Raw genomic sequence first — 18,130 nt, 5'->3', positions numbered from 1 at the left:
TCACTTCGTCATCGTTGCTTTCGCCGCCATTGTTCGGTCTTTTATATCCTTTCAAGATTCCATCAATCAATTAAAATCAAAGGTGAAGAATGATGAATCTCTGTCAACGTCAACTACCTAGATTTGAAATTTGATTTTAGAAGTTTTCGACTTTAAAATTGAACTTCCATCCTTCTAAACTTCAACAATTATTATAACATGAATTCTTGTGTTTTTATATTGATAACTCTAAATTTTAAGTTGAAAATTATGGGTTTCAATTAGTACACAATTTTAATTGCCTATATATAGAGTTAGAATAAAAAACTTTGAATTTCAAAACCCCAATTTTATTTTGGAAACTTCATATTATATGATGAAAACTCAGGTTTTTATTTAGTTTATTTTCAATATGTAGTACAAAGTATGGTTTTACATTGACAACTACCATTTTTAGTTTGAAAGCTGAATATTTACGTGGAGGAATTGTGCGAGAATGCTGTCGACTTTGCTGCTGAAGTTGAACCGCGTATGTGCAGAGATTTTGATTGACATAGGGAGGGTGTAGTTGAAGGGGATGAAGCTGTAAATTTTGGGGAGGTGATATGGACGTATGGTGGTGAAGACTAGAATGTATCAGTTATAGCCAGTCATCAAAAGTCCAAAAATACTCATTTTCATCTAATTTTTGTATTTATTTAACTTTTTTTTTATGTGGGCTTCTAGTTAACGGGCTAGTCTTATGCTAAGAGACCGTCCTATTAAACAATTTGTGTTTTCAAAATTAAATTTACCTTAAATTGTAATTGATCTTAGTACCGTCAGCATAAAGTACAACTTTTTTGGTATTAAAGCACATTAATCTTGTGGCTTGAACATTATAATCAAATACACCCCATAGGTTTTAGTGGTCATTAAGCATGGGATATCAAACCCTTAATTATAAATGAACAACAAAAATACTATCCTAATCAAAGGATAACTGAACAACTACATTTTATAGAAAAACTTGCTAACTAAAAAATTAGCACTTCTCATGAACAATACAACGTCAAAACGGTACGAAGTATTACAGATGCACTCCTTTGGCCTTTGTATAATACAGAAAAATTCGTTGATGACCAGTCACCTAAAAAAATAGTTGGTCAAAACTCCAAGCAAGTATCCCACTTAATAGTACTTGGGTAGTGTTTTCCTTTGTTTTTACGGGTCATGACTCTTATGATTGAGAGAGAAAATCGCGTTAAAATTAGGATAGGTCAGGATTAGAAACTTACATGGACACTCCAATTGAGTATATAAATTTGCTTCATTTCGTGTTAATACCTATACCTATATATACAACAAAGAAGACTAATTAGAAAATTATACAAAAAACAATAAAAGTCGATAAAAGTGACATAATGCATGCTATAACTATGTGTCGATGAGCAAACAATGCAATAGATTACATGAATAATGAGAATGAAATACAGTACATGATAAAAAAATCCAATGAAAACAATTCAAACGTAGTACGGTTGAAACCCCATATTAACTATAACAAATAAGTCAAGATCAAAAAATTTCCATATAACTAAAAAGAAAAAAAAATGTGCATCAATATACCCAATTTGATGAAGGAGGGTAATATATAGCAGTGTATATATATGCAAAGAAAAAGATGTTTGATGTCATATAGGTTTTGTTTTCAATTGGAGTAATCACCCGATAAGAATTATAGGATATTAATCCTACGTAAACTCTAATATGATTGTTCAGTTGTATTATAATAGTGTGCACTACATCTTTTCCAATTTTTATATGTTTTTAAACTATGTATTGAAGGAGTAGGTTATATTAGGTATTAAATACATTAGTTGAAAAGCATTAGAATGCATCTTTCTTATCTTTTTTATTTCTTCTTATCTTATTAAATCTACCAATATGTTATATGTCCAATAATTACCCTAATATTATCTTTTTTTATTCCTTATTATCTTTTTTTATTCCTTATTATCTTATTAGATCATCGGTAGTTCGGTACTTATGTAGAGTAGTAGTGTCCTTATAGGATTGTTAATAATTATTATCTTCTAGAATTTAATATTAATAACAGTGTTTCGTAAAAGGTGGAGACTATAAAATTGCTCGAAAAAAGCTTCCTTTAATAATATAGATAGATAGATATATATTGATTGATTTACAAATTTGCCATTCTATGGCCAACTCACCCACCACCCATTTAATCCACTTAAATCCAATTAAAACCCAATACATTATTTATGTGGCTCCATACAAAGTTTCCAACTTTATCCCTTACTTTTTCACCTTATTTGAATAACTCATTTGTCTGGAACGGAGGGACTATAATTTCCGTAGATTACATGCTTCTTATCAAAGGACCACAATTTTAAACAAAATTCTAAGAAGACTATTTTTGAAGGATGGCGATATGGCGTCACCGTAATTAAAAAAAAATTGTTTTCGTTTTTGCGCCATAATTTTAAGAGTAGGTATATAATTTTATATCTATTTAATTAAAATGAAATCTAACTAAAATAAACTTTATCTATATCATTTTACACCACCTTGTTTACACTAAATTATTTTCATCATTAATTACATTTCTTTATCTTTATTTGTATTGTAAATTTCATCTAGTGGGTTCGTTATTCATTTACAAGCCAACAAAAAAGAAAATATGATATGATCCATTGACGAAAAAGACACTAGAATTAGTTACGGAATTTTGATACGAACTACGAAGTATGTTACACATGGTTCTCTTTATTTAATCTGCCTTACCAAACATATTGAAGTCCTTATCAATTCTTTCATAAAAAAAAATTCTCTCTAAAAATTCTCTGAAACTCTCCACCCATGGAGGACGAGCAAACCAATCGGTCAACCAAAAAATTTAAGATGCATCAATCTCAAGAGATGTCATCATCTGAAGGGCTTGATAGCATGGATTTATCCATCGTCCCTAATTCCCCGGAACAGGAAGTATCCCAAAACCAGGAGGAACGTCTTTCCTATGCGGAATCTTTAAGAAATGGCACTGGTCCGTCTTTTGCCATTCACCATAATTCCAACTTCATTGTGACTACGAATGCTATCTATGATGAAGAGTCGGATGGCGATGTGGAGGATGAGGAATCTGCGAGGGATCCGCTGTGCCCATCCATTTTGCTTACCAAGGAGGAAAAAAGGAAGATAAGGCAACATTGGAAGGAGTCCCTTATCATTAAGATGTTTGACAAGAACATCGGCTATTTTGCTCTCGTGCGTCAGTTGAAGAAGAAATGGGCTCTCAAGAGCGGTCTAGTTCTGACAGACGTTGGGTGCGCTTATTATGTTGCCAGATTCACAAACAAGGAAGATTATGAGTTTGTGGTATCCCAGGGACCATGGATGATAGGAGATCATTATCTTACTATTAGAAAATGGGCACCTAATTTCATTGGCACTGATGAACCAATCCGGTTTCTGACGACATGGATTCGTATTCCAAGGCTTTCAGTGGAATATTATCATGAAGATATTCTTCATAAAATTGGAAGCAAGGTGGGCAAGGTTGTTCGAATTGATAAGCCAACTGCTATGGCGGAGAGAGGTTAATTCATCCGTATGAGCGTAGAGGTGGATCTTTCGAAACCATTGCTATCGAAATTCCGCTTAAATGGACAAGTGTGGATTATTCAATATGAAGGACTACATATGATTTGCTACAAATGTGGTAAGCTTGGCCACAATGACACTAAATGTTCTACTTTTGGTCCAAATCCACAGAAAGAGGCGATTAATGATTTGATCCCTGCCACTAGCAAAGTGCAGGAAAACAACGTTAATGGCCTTAGTCAGAATGCACGATGTTCGGATGCATTTGGGTCATGGATGCATGTCAAGAAACCTACCCGACGCAAAAATCCACGTGTTGACAAGGATAAAACTATGGAGGAGAATGCTAATGTACAGAGGATACAAATTTTGAAGAATCCTACAAGGAATAGTGGTTCAAGGTTTGATGCCCTAGAGGTTGAGGATGAAGGAGTGGAACAGGTGGAGGAGTCGTGTCAACAGGGGTTGAACTTAGTTGAGGTCCCAATTCACTCAGGTCACAAGCGTAGTGTGAAGCCGTCTATGCAACAGTCCAAAGACGCTGAATTACGATCAAAACAGAGTAATTCTGTTTCCATGATAATTGCTAATCCAATTAGGAAAGGTAATATTCTGGGAGATTTAGTCAATGGAAAAAGACCGTCTACTAAGGCCATTGACTTGGAAAATCCGCTGACCCCGGATTTCGTGCAACAGAATTTGGTGGTACTTCCCAATTTAACAACTGATAATATGGAAACAAATATTCCTCTAAAATCCTTTACTAAGCAAAACTCTGAGTCTTTGACAGTCCTAAACGGCTAAACCCTAATATTCCAGTGGATACCACAAGATTGCCTCGACCTATTCCTATCTCAAATTCCTCAAAAAATTCCCATAATAACGCCCTCCTGAAGGAAAACTTAAAAAAAAAGTCCCTCGCTTGTAAAGTCTCTTGTATTCCCCTTAAAAAAACAGCACGATCCTCCATCCCTCTATTCTCCGTCCCCTAGAGTTAGACATTCCTCCTGATCCTAACCTGGGTGTGTCGACTTTAAACAATGTGGCCATCCCAACCTCTCCGTGTCCCAGACCCACTTGAAGTACCGAAGGTAGTCACAACCATTCCATTAGCGCACAAGATGGAAGAGGATTTCAGGGTAATACAATCACACACGGAGATGAACCAGGAAGTGGTTTTGGAAGCAAGAGTCACCCCTTGGGTGATGAAGATTCTAATGCAAATTAGGGAGGCGTTTCTGTCCTCCTTGTCCTCTATCCCGGATAATTTTATGGATCAATTTCCTAATAATATGATACAAAAACCCGCTTTGAGTCTTATGACTTGGAATGTTCAAGGAGCAGGTAGTCGAGCTTTTCTTTTGACGCTGAAGGAATTTATTCGACTCAATAAACCTGATGTGTTGGCACTAGTCGAGACACATATAAGCGGAGAAGCAGCTCAAAGAGTTTGTAATCAAATCAATTTTGGTGGTCGCACTCGTGTTGAAGCTGAGGGTTTTAGTGGAGGAATTTGGCTCTTTTGGCGACCTGAGAATGTTAATGTGGTACCTGTTATACATCACCCTCAACATATCACGGTGGAAATTTCACGGGGTGGGGAAATCCCTTGGTTCTACTCATTAGTTTATGCGAGTCCGGATTCTATTAAAAGGGAAGAGTTGTGGAGACCACTGGAAGGTTTTGCCTCTACCCATAATCGACCTTGGCTAGTGATGGGGGATTTTAATGACACACGTTTCCTACATGAACGAAATGGGGATAGTGATGTTATGAGGCATCGCTGTAACCGGTTTAATCATTGGTTTGAAGCAAATAATTGGATTGACCTGGACTACTCGGGTCCTAGTTACACGTGGGCTCGAGGAAACTCCAGTGAGACTCGGAAATGGGCTAGGTTAGATAGAGCGATTTGTAATTCCCCTTGGCGCTTAGCGTTTGCAGAAGGATCTTTTCGACATCTTTTTGCTAACCAATCTGACCATTGTCCCATTCTAGTGAATACGAATGGCTTTGCATCGATTCCGAGTATGCTTAGACCATTTCGCTTCCAAGCAGCTTGGTTGTGCCATGAGAAGTTTACAGAATTTGTGGAATTAAATTGGTCCAACCAAGAGCCCCTCATCCCTTTTGTTTATTCTTTTGCAAATAAACTGCTGGACTGGAATAAATCTGTGTTCGGAAATATATTTGAACGGAAAAGGAGCCTGGAAAGGAGATTGCTTGGAGTTCAAAAAAAGATTTCAGGAGGAGCAAATTACTTGCTGAAGTTTGAATTCAAGTTGCGTAAGCAGCTCGATGAGGTTCTTCGTGAGGAGGAAATGCTATGGTTCCAAAAGTCTCGTATGGAGGCCATTTGTGATGGAGATCGTAATATAAGATTTTTTCATCTAAGTACTATAATAAGACGCAAACACAACCGCATTGAGGCTTTGCAGGATGAGACAGGTACGTGGATCTGGGACTCGGTGGCTGTGAAGAATTTGGTGCTGGAGTATTTTCGAGGGATTTTTGCAGGACCTGTGGCCACTGTTTGTTTGGACGGAGTCACCACGGGCTTGTTCCCGGTTTTGTCCGCAGATGAAAGGACTAATTTAGGACGAGAATACACGGTAACTGAGGTACAGTGTGCACTTAATCAGATGGCTCCGTATAAAGCTCCGGGTCCGGATGGATTTCAAGCTGTGTTTTATCAATCTCAATGGAATACGGTTTCCCCGAGCCTATGTAGAATGATACTAGGCGTTTTGCACAATAATGAATTTTCTGATGGTTTAGGGGATGCTTTTATTTCATTAATTCTGAAGATAGAACAACCACAAGTAGCCTCGCAATTCAGGCCTATTGGTTTGTGCAATGTGTCTTATAAAATTATTACGAAGATGATCGTCAATCGTTTGAAACCGATACTCCCTACTTTGATTAGTCCCATGCAGGCTAGCTTCGTACCGAAAAGACAAATTGCCGACAACATTTTCGTGGTCCAGGAGGTGCTGGATTCTATGCGGGACAAAACTGGCAAGAAAGGAGTCATGGCTCTGAAATTGGATTTGGAAAAAGCATATAACAAATTAGAGTGGCCTTTTATTCAATTTGTTTTATCGGATATGGGTTTACCTGAGGGGATGATCCAAACCATTATGACTTGCATTCGATCGACTTCATTGAACATTTTATGGAATGGGGAGAAAACAGAGCCTTTTACCCCGACTTGTGGGATTCGTCAGGGAGATCCCCTCTCTCCGTATATTTTCACCATGTGCATGGAGATCTTGAGTCAGTCGATTGAAGCAACAAGCCGAGAAGGAAAAGGGAAGGGTATTAAGACTATCAGAGGTGGCCCGATTGTTACCCATTTATTTTTTGCGGATGACATCATTTTGTTTGGGGAAGCAACACTGTCACAAGCTCAAGTAATTAATGATTGCCTTGTGAAATTTCGCAAAGCTTCCGGGCAAACAGTAAGCCTAAATAAATCAAGGGTCCTATTCTCCAAAAATACAAAGATGGATGATAAATTGGCTATCCTGAATGAACTCAAAATTCAGTCGACTGATGACTTGGGAAAGTATCTTGGGATGCCAACCTTGAATGGAAGAGTTACGAAGGACACTTTTGACTTCATTATTGGAAAAGTGGACAAACGACTTTCTGGATGGAAAGCAAAGAATCTATCCTTGGCGGGTCGGGCGACACTAATTCAATCAACTCTTTCATCCATTCCTTCATATGCGATGCAAACGGCCAAAATCCCAGCTGCAATTTGTGATGATTTGGATAAAAAGTCCAGGAGGTTCTTATGGGGAGGAGACCACAATAGCAGGGGCCTTCACCTCGTGAATTGGAATACGGTCACAAATGAGAAAAAGGACGGAGGGTTAGGCTTACTTTCGATGAGGCAAGTGAATCTGGCGTATATGGCGAAATTGGGTTGGCGTATGTTGAGGGAACCTAACGCTTTGTGGGCAAGAGTACTACGACACAAGTATTGCAAAGGCCGGTGTGATTTCGAAATGTTTCAAGATAAACAGTCAAGCTCAAATCTATGGAAGGGGATTGTCGATGTTGCACATGTCTTAAAGAAGGGACTAAATTCGTCCGTTGGGAATGGAAAGCACACTTTGTTTTGGAGTCATCGATGGGCTACGAGTGAACCTTTGGCAAGCTTTTCACCGGTACAAATTCCCGAGGAAATTCGCTCTGCCACGGTAGAGGAGATGTGGGATAATGAAACGGGATGGCGTTGGGAGACTTTCGCCGAACTTCTTCCAACTGATATTCTACAAACCACAGCATCATTTGAAGTCATAACAGGAGCGGATAATGATGATGAGCTCTACTGGTCTCAAACCCCGTCGGGTTTTTTCTCAATTTCATCAGCCATCAGGCTGATTAGGGATACACCAAGAGAAGGAAATGAGCGTTTTTGGAAGCTGCCATGGACAACATGGGTTCCGCAGAGAATCAGGTTGTTTTTATGGTTGCTTCTACATGACCGAGTCATGTCTAATGTCAATCGGGCTCGCCGAGGCTTCACGGATAATCCATGTTGTGGGTTGTGCACTGGGGGTGGAGGAAACGACTCTTCACTTGCTTAGAGATTGTAAGGCTGCTAAAGGGGTGTGGCAACTGTTCCCGGCTGCTAGGAATCACCTCTTTTATGAAGGAGACTCGTTACGAATTTGGGTTACCAAAAATCTGGAAAAACAGAGGAAGGATGGTCTGGACGCTTGGCCGACTTTCTTCTCGGTAGCGGTGTGGTGGATATGGAAGTGGAGAAATTGTCGGGTGTATGGTAGAGATGAAGACATCCCGACAAATTTACAAACTTTCTTGATGCAAAGGATTTGGGATATTCACAATGCGAAGGAATCCCTTGACAATGGATGCTTGCCTAGTGAACCAAGAGTGAAGGAGATTTTTGTTCGGTGGGTGGCTCCTCCGTGGGAGTGGATTGCGTTGAATATTGATGAGGCATCTAAAGGTAACCCGGGAATGGCGGGAGCTGGAGGAGTGTTTAGGAACTGTGAGGGTCGTGTGGTGGCAGCCTTTGCGGAGAACATTGGGATTGCAACTGTTACTCGAGCTGAAATTATGGCTTTGAAACGTGGTCTGATTTTAGCAAAGGAACGACAATTTTCTTGGGTGTTCATACAAACGGACTCGCGTGTTGTGGAGAGTTTGATTCGTTCGGATCAAGAGCTACCGTCTGCCCATTCGCATATGGTTAAGATATGCCAATGTTTTATTCAAGATACTAGTTGGGATGTTAAGATTCAACACATTTATCGAGAGGCAAATCGATGTGCGGACTGGTTAGCTAATGTTGGGGCTGCACAATCACAATAGCTGATTATTTTTGAGGAGGAAACCTTACCTTTGCAATTGACTCGTCTAGCTCATCAGGATCTTGGCGGGGTGGCCTGGCCTCGTGTTGTTCCGGCTGATAGTTAGTAGTTTGTAGCTGTTTTTTGTTTTGTTGTTTCTCGTTTGTTTACGTTTTTTTATTTGGGATTTCAAACCCGCTTCGTTTGACCAAAAAAAAAATTTAGTCTGCCTTTACCCCGCCATGAAGCAAATAAAAGCTTACTGCCTTACCCATGAATTCCATGATTATTCCATTCCATGAACTACAATTAAGGATGGCAATGGGTAGGGTCTGGGTAGGGTCCGCCTAAACCCGGACCCGGACCCGAGATTTTCCCTTTGGACCCGTACCCGACCCATACCCGCAAGGGTCTAAAATTTGAGGACCCATACCCGGACCCTATGGGTAAGGGTAGGGTCTGGGGTCTACCCGCGGGGTCCGAGTTTCAGCCACTTTAGTAACAAGATTAACAGCTATGGAGTCTATAATATTAAAAAAAAAAATTCATACTACTTTAACATTATGAGTTTATTAATCTGCTGTTAATGGTGGTTGTCGGTCGCCGCCTATTAGAGAGGTGGTTGCCAGTCGCGTATCAGTGCTGTGGTGGTGGTTTTCTTGTGTCAGTGGTGGAGTGGTGGTATTGTCAGAAGAGTTTGGTTGAGTTTTACCACTTTATGGGATGATGGAAGAGAAAGAGACTTTAGTTGGGTTTCTACAGTCTGCCAGTATGAATTCAAAAAAGTTGTGATTTTGATTTTTTTTTTCTTTAATAAAGGGTCTAAGGGTCGGGTATGAGTCTCATAACTTAGACCCAGACCCGGACCCGGACCCGAAATATTTTCTTAAGACCCAAACCCGACCCATACCCATTGGGTCTGAAAAAATGAGACCCATACCCGACCCATTAGAGTCCGACCCTCAGAGTCTGGGTCGGGTCCCCGACCCACTGTCATCCTTAACTACAATACGTGATATCCACTGCCTTACGGCCTTACCCATGAATGAATTGCATCATTTACTTTGGTATATAAATGCTTGAACACTTCCTGGGTACACAAGGAAAATAATCTATACATTATCTTGTTTGTTGTAACACTTTTCAAAAAGTGGCAAGATTCGAGGAAAATTCTAGTTAGTTACATAATTTTAATTCCTAAACTACCCTTTTCTACTAACAAATTTGAAATTTAAATTTTAGTAGTGGGAAATGAAAATAACTAGGTAATTTACTATAATATCTTTGGTGGCGCCATCTCATTTTTCATTTTTGAAGGGTCATAATCGAAAATCATATCACTAATTATTTTAAAAGACGGCTATTTTTTTGAATAAATTTGACATCAGTCAACCAAACTGTCACGATCTCCAAAATAACAAAGGATGACAAGAAAAGCCGTCTCATTTAATCCGGTGACGCATCACTTAACTACGGAGTAGAAAGGACCACTTTATATATGAGGTTTCAGTACGTAACAAATTTTCATGCGGATCTACAGAGTGAATCAGGACAACATAGACCATTTCCAAATTTCACCTCTTATCAATTTTGTTCATACTTTTCCATTGTAGGCTTGTACTATTCAAATACGAGTAATTAACATCAGTGTCTTAGGATACCAGCGGCTCAACTCTCAATCATCTCATGCACTAAAACTTTTGTTGTTAATAATACATTTTATTTTCTGGGTTAAAGTTATATTGTGAAAAATCAGAAATGAATTTGAGGTGGGTTTTGATTATGGGTATCATAATCTTGAATGCTGCAGATGAGTTTTGTGTTGTTGCGGGAAAAACTAGTAGTTTTTCAAGAAAAAATGCTGATATTTCACTAGATATGCCCTTAAACAGTGATGTCTTTCAAATTCCTCCTGGTTATAATGCTCCTCACCAGGTATTTTAATACTATATACGGAGTATATGTTTTACGTATAATTTACTACTTCCGCTCCAATAAATTCTTATCTTTTTTTATTAATTATAATTAATTAAAGGTAAACAAATGATTGTGATGGAGGAAATATTGTGTTTCTATACTTGGCAAATGGCAATTGCTCAATATAACTGTCCAATGGGGGTTATAGTATAGTATGATTATTCATTTGATGGTTTTCAACATAGGGTAATGCTACAATCTACAATCTACAGTCTTTGAGGCACGAGGGTAACAATGATGTTGCTATGCTTCAATACACCTTCTTACATTAAAGTCCCCTTAGGCTTCGAGTGTAGTGGATTATGCACTTAGCTAGCTTTCTGGTATGTCCACTTTTGAGGAAGGGAGTAGATCACTGAGGGGTTGATACCTTTTGAAATTCTCGGTAACCATTTAATTAAACCGAAAGCCTAAGTTGATTGTATTCCTTAGTTTAAAACAAAATTGATTATATTCCATAGAATTGTTATGCCAAAGCCAAACCAATTATACATTTATACCATCGATACTGGTTAGCCTAGAAAATTTTATACACAAGTTCCGCCAATGATGAAGAGGTCAGTCAAGATAAGTTTTCAAGATTTGAATGTGGGTTCTTGAAGGTTCATATAACTCAAGGAGACCATGCTGGGAATGCAGTGATAGTGTCTTGGACAACTACAGATGAGCCCGGCTCAAACACCGTGACTTACTGGCCTGAAAACAGCACCAAAATGAAAACAGCTGAGAGCATTGTTCTTACTTACAAGTTTGTCAACTACACTTCTGCCTACATTCATCATTGCACCATCACCGGGTTAGAGGTATACACCTCACCTCGGCTGCTTCTCTCAATGTTGTAAACTAAATCCAATTAGTAATGCTCCCTCTATTCTAATCAATAAGTTCCATTCGACATTTTGACATTTTTTTTTTTTTTTTTTTTGTGATCGATTGAGAGTCAAATGAGACTTGCTCATTGAAATGACCCAAGTGTACCACAAGCAAGTTTATTTTAACTAAGTGGTTTTTATGGACAGTTTGACTCAAAGTATTTCTATGAGGTCGGAAGTGGGAGTTCTTCAAGGCGGTTTTGGTTTTAAACGCCTCCAGAATCTGGTCCTGATGTCCCTTACACTTTTGGTCTTATAGGTACATTTTCTGCTGTTTTCAAAGGTGTTGAAATTATTATTTATTATTTTTTTCGTTACTAGCACAAGAATAGGGTTACGCGCATTTAATTTGATCCCTTCTTATCCTGTTATTTGCGAGAGCCTTTTGAGAAACTGAGATTGAAGAAACCCAATTTGATTAAGATAGTGTTGATGATGCCTTAAGACAAATTAATCTCATTTGTTATTTAATTGTGTGCCTCTTAAGTTTAACCATGTAGCATGAAGCTCCAATTGTCAATTCAAGGTTATCAAGAATGTCATCATGAAGATCAAAGATGAAGATAGTCATTAGTGCTAATGTCATGTGTTGTAAGGTGATCATTTAACACGAATTTACGTTTATGTGCAAAAACAACAGTTGAGTCAACAGTTAATTAAGGCTCGTCTTTGAAAGAAATATTTCGAAAATATTTGAATCTTTGTTAAAGTGCTTTCAACTTTCACAAATGTTTTCTGAAATTATTTTGAAGTCTTTTAAAGAATATAGAGCTTTCAATGACTTGCTAAGGAGTTTGCTTGCACAATAAGACACTTACTATAAATGGGTTGTTTGCTTTTATATTTATGGAAATGTTTATGGTTCCCATAAACACAACCATTTATGCTTGTTTCTTGTTGAAAAACCCAGCCTATTTTTGTATGTGTGCACAGCCTGGTTTCTTGCAATCTTAGGCACCGATTTCTTGAGGAAGAATACTCGGTTTCTTGGAGAGCATTTCAGTTGGTCTTGCATGTTGCCCAAGCAAACTACTTACATTATTTTAATCACTTGTGCTTATGAGTGTAAGATATTTTAATGTAAAGTATACTACTTGAACATTATAAATAGCTTGCTTAATTCATTTTTACAAGTGTGCAACAAACGAGTTTTAAACTGAAAAAGACTTAAGCTTTCAATCGAGTAAATTAACTTTGCAAAACCGTTTATCATTTTCAAATCTTTGAATCTTTTGCAAGTTTGTTTATTTATCTTTTGAGTCTTTTACTTGAGTTTGTTGTTGCACCTAGTCGTTTTAATCGTGTTCAAGGATCCCGTGTTTTGTACTTAAACTTTATCTCCTCCGTTCAATTGAGTGAACAACATTGAGATAAGTTGTCTTGTAACAAACGGGTAGAACCAAAAGTCTTAGGATAGAGTTATCCTTAAGCACGAAGTCTTCGAAGCGGAGTAGCTTTTGGGCATGAAGTCTTTCGGTGGAGTAGCCCAAAGCAAAAGTCTTATTGCGGAGTAGCTTTAAGCAAGGAGTCTTTCGGCGGAGTAGCCCAAAGCAAAAGTCTCGGAAGCGGAGTAGCTTTTAAGCATTAGCAACCGGAGTAGGTTGGGGAGTTGTTTTATTATTCGGGGTGGTCTTAGTTTGTATGAGTTTACTTCTGAGACGTTTAATAAAATAGCGCTGGACGTAGGTCGCGGAGTAGTGACCGAACCAGTTTTTAAAAACATCGTTAGTCGTGTCTATTTCGTTTTATTTCCGCTGCACACTCTCTCACGTTTTTATTTACAGAATCAACTGTTGAGTGCACTGTAACTTCTGCTTGTTGAATCGTTGTTGAATACTTCTAACTCTCTAGTTCTAAGTATCGACTTCTCCTTTCATCTAAGCATTATTTAAAGTGTTTAAGAGTTTTTTAAAGAAGCTTTCATTAAGCTTAAATTTTAAATAGACACCTAATTCACCCCCTCCCCCTCTTAGGTGCCCTCGTCCTCGACTCTTCAGAGATAATGTTGTTGTATTGTGTTGTCAAAGGAGTGTCCCTAACATGTTGAGGAAGTCTTCTTCGGGAACTGAAGGCCTTTTAATGAATATACCTCTCCTAACCGGCCTTGGCTTCTTTGATCCAAAATTCTCAAACCTACTAACTTTGACTGCATATGATTATATGAATGCATATTGTTTCTGGGGCTGATTTTTTTTTCTCCAAAAATATGAACAGGGGATCTTGGTCAGACATATGATTCCAACAAGACAGTCACACACTACGACTTGAATCCGACACAAGGGAAGGCGCTTTTGTTTGTTGGTGATCTCTCTTATGCAGATCAGTACCCGAATCATGATAACGTTAGGTGGGATACATGGGGAAGATTTATTGAAAGAAATGCTGCTTATCAACCTTGGATTTGGTCCGCTGGGAACCATGAAATAGATTTTATCCCAACTCTGGTATGCTTCTTCATCGAATCATTGAAGGTTTAATCTACTAAATAAACATTACATATATTTGCGTAGGACTGAATGTGAAAGTCCTGGGGTCGTAATGGGTCACCTATATTGGCGCGGAGTCAAGATTTTTGCTTTCGGGTAGCAATGTTTTTGTAACTTTCTTGTCTTATAAGAAGCTCAAACATTCAACAGGATGAAAATGAAGGTGGTTTGAACTTTTTAATAATCTGTAGGAGTATCCAATACCATTGTAGTTCATTACACAAAATATCGCTCTCAAGGTCGCACCAACCCTCACTTTCTCACTGTTATCCTAAATTTTGGGTCGCAAATGTAGATTCATGTCAGCCAACCACAAATCCATTTGCAATTAAGGCCCTGTTGTCATTTGTGGTGGCAAATTTTAATTTATCTCACAGCATGTTGCCCTGAATGCTTGTGAACTGTGAATTCTTTTTTTTTTTTTTTTTTTTTTTTTGCCGGTTTAGATGAGCCACCAGTCTGTCTTAACTCAGTGATGATGTTTTTTCCTTGATCAGGGGGAAACCGTACCCTTTAAGCCATATACATATAGGTTTCCAACACCATATCAAGCATCTGGCAGTACTTCTCCTTATTGGTACTCCATCAAACGCGCTTCCGCATATATCATAGTCATGGCTTCATATTCGGCTTTTGGTACGTTCTAACAACGTTGACCGCACAGCTAAATGAATTTATCTTGCTTTTGATTAAGTTTTGAAGCGGATGTTCAACAAGATTATTTTCTGATATAATACAGGGAAATATACACCTCAGTACAAATGGTTGATTGATGAGCTGCCTAAGGTGAACAGGACTGAGACACCTTGGCTCATCGTCGTAATGCATTGCCCAATGTACAGCAGTTATGTGCATCATTACATGGAGGGAGAAACCATGCGAGTGATTTACGAACCGTATTTTGCGGAATACAAGGTCGACGTCGTTTTTGCTGGCCATGTCCATGCCTATGAGAGATCTGTAAGTATACTTGTCTCATGACCAGGTCATTTCAGCAGTGTCAATTTTAGACCGGGACAACTTTTATTAACTTCATTCGCTGTAACTATTGGGCCAACAGGGGGAAATGCTAGCATAGTTTATATACTAAATGCATATGAATTTAAAAAATCAGCAAGGGCTAAACATTTCTCGACTAAACTAAGGTTCGCCCCTGTTAGTTAAGATCTCTATTCGTATTAGGTATGTAGTTTATTCATATGAATCTCTCAAGACTCGTGACTCGTGGGAACAAACACGTGTGAGACTATCGTATATTGCATACTGTTGGGTTTGTGCCTTGATTCTGTTAACCGCCGCTTCGAATAACTATGCGGGTATTATATAAACTCTCTAATCCTCTACCTAGCAGTTATGCTTATCATACCGTCTGAATCTGTAATCTGAAAACTCCTCACATATCAATAAAACTCTCTCCCTTCTGCCCTGTGGACGTAGCTAACACACCGTTAGTGAACCACGTAAATCTGTGCGTTTGTCTTTTATTGTTCTTTATTTGTTCTTTCTTGCTTCTGTTATAACACATACAACATTACCAATGAAAACAGCATACAACATTACCGCAATACGTGAGAACAAACACACGAGACTATAAATCATACTTATGTAACTTAACTCTGATAGGAGTCAGATAATGAGATTATGCTAATGTTCATTGGTAATGGCTGAAAAGAAAATTTTTGAACAAAGTGGGTAATTCTCTCATAAGAAAGACAGCAAAAAAGCAAATGATCATGGCTGAATTTGTTACTGCAGGAACGAATATCAAACATAGCATACAACATTACGAATGACCTATGTGCTCCCAAGAAAGACCAATCAGCTCCAGTGTACATAACCATTGGAGATGGCGGAAATCTTGAAGGACTGGTATATGAGTATGTTCTATATATGCTTCTATCACTTCCCATTGCCTCAATGTTTTGCTTAAAATAGGGAACAAAGTCAATTACTTGTATAGTAGATAGATTAATTATGAGACTTGATTGTTTTGGTAAATGCAGGATGACTCAGCCGCAGCCAAAATATTCTGCTTATCGCGAGGCTAGCTTCGGTCATGCTACATTCGATATCAAAAATAGAACACACGCCTATTTTGCTTGGCATCGAAATCAAGATGGTTATGCTGTGGAAGCGGATTCTCTATGTATGGAACCTGGTGCTCTATCAGCAGTAGCAGGTCATCAAAGACGAAGATGAAGACACTGCAGAATCTAATAGCATCCATCCAAGTTCTAGAAGCTTCTTTGTACAGCTGACACAGTAGATTGACAGCTAGCATAGTTGACCGCTGTAACTAACTATTGACCAAGGTTGTTAGAGTTAGTTTGTATATAAACTAAACTTTGTAACAGATTCATTAAGTTAATGTGATTACAAATTCTATTTACTCCTTCTCTCACTATCAAATTCTCTCTCTAATCAGTTACAGATATTTTACAATTCTAAGTTCTCACTGCATAACAATGGCATCCTCAAGCTCCATTAATGGAGTCTCACTTGCTTACATAGCTCAATTTCACATGGTATCAGAGCAAGAATAGCCTGTCTCTGCATATCTTTACTTCAAATTCCATTTTTTTTTCGCATTTTAATCGCGTCTTCTTCGTTTTCGTTTCCGCTCAAAATCAATTAAAATTGATCATTTCTTCATCATTCTCTATTTTTTCTGTAATTCTACTCTACATACACAGAAATGACGACAGAAACTGTGAATACAGATGCTTCTTACAGCAATCCTTATGATGATCCTACTTTCTTAGCGAATTCAGATTCGCCTGCAATAGAGCTTGGAAATACGAAGTTTCCTGGTAAAAACTTCATGTCCTGGAGCAGGTGTGTTGTTATGGCGCTCGGTACAAAGAATAAGCAAGGTTTCTTGACTGGAGCTGTAGCCATGCCTGCATTAACTTCTCCTAAGCATTCTCAGTGGATTCGAAGTGATTATATAGTACGGTGTTGGTTATTGAACTCCATTGATCCTGATCTCAAGGAGAATTTCATTACTTGTAAGTCTGCTAAGCATCTCTGGACAAATCTTTGTGAGAGGTATGGTCAATCCAACGCGCCTTTGTTGTTTCAATTAAAGAAGGAATTAAGGAACATTTCTCAAGGCAATGATACTGTTGTTGAGTATTTCACAAAATTAAAGCGTAATTGGGATGACATTGATGAATTAGAAGTCATACCTGAATGCGAATGTGGTGCTATAGATAAGTGTTCATGTAATCTGTATAGGAAAATGCTTGATATGTCTCTCAGAGAGAAAGTGCTCAATTTTCTTATGGGATTAAGTGATGTTTATGAACATCCTAGGTCAAATATTCTAGCAATGGATCCTTTACCACCTCTTAACAAAGTTTATTCCATCATTCAACAAATAGAAAGTCAGAAAATGATTTCTAATATTGTCAATCCTTCACATGATGTGAGTGCAATGAATGCATCTAAGTCTGGTAATCATAGTAAAGGACCATGGAATGTATGGAAAAGGGAGGAGAAGAAGGAAGACAAGAAGTCTAAGACTGATGATAGGTGGTGCTATCATTGCAATAAAAAAGGACATCTTCCTGAAGCTTGTTTTATCAAGTTCCCTGAACTAAAGGCCAAGTACATGGCTAGGTTTTCTGGCAATGCTGCTGGTACTTCTGCTTTTGGTCAGCATAATCAGGAGTTTCAGAATAATGCTTCCACATCACAGTATGTTCCTCAGTATGTCCCACAATTCAATCAGGGAGCTCCTTCTCACAATCAGAATCAACAGAGCTTTGTTGCTGCTGCTCCACATCAGCAGGGAATACAACAAGGTTTTTCACAACAACATGTTCCTCAGCAGGTGTCACCTGTTCAGTTTGATCCTACCATGCTGACTGCTTTATACAATCAC

General features: G+C 38.3%; 1 pseudogene; it reads left to right on the top strand.

Moving 5' to 3' along the window:
* The first annotated feature begins 10,581 nt into the window (after nucleotides 1–10,581).
* Nucleotides 10,582–16,443, top strand: LOC141617434 (purple acid phosphatase 2-like; annotated as a pseudogene).
* Nucleotides 16,444–18,130: the final 1,687 nt, after the last annotated feature.

This window comes from Silene latifolia, chromosome X, assembly GCF_048544455.1.
Source record: "Silene latifolia isolate original U9 population chromosome X, ASM4854445v1, whole genome shotgun sequence".
Lineage (NCBI taxonomy): Eukaryota > Viridiplantae > Streptophyta > Magnoliopsida > Caryophyllales > Caryophyllaceae > Silene > Silene latifolia.
This window is presented reverse-complemented; position numbering and strand designations above follow the sequence as displayed.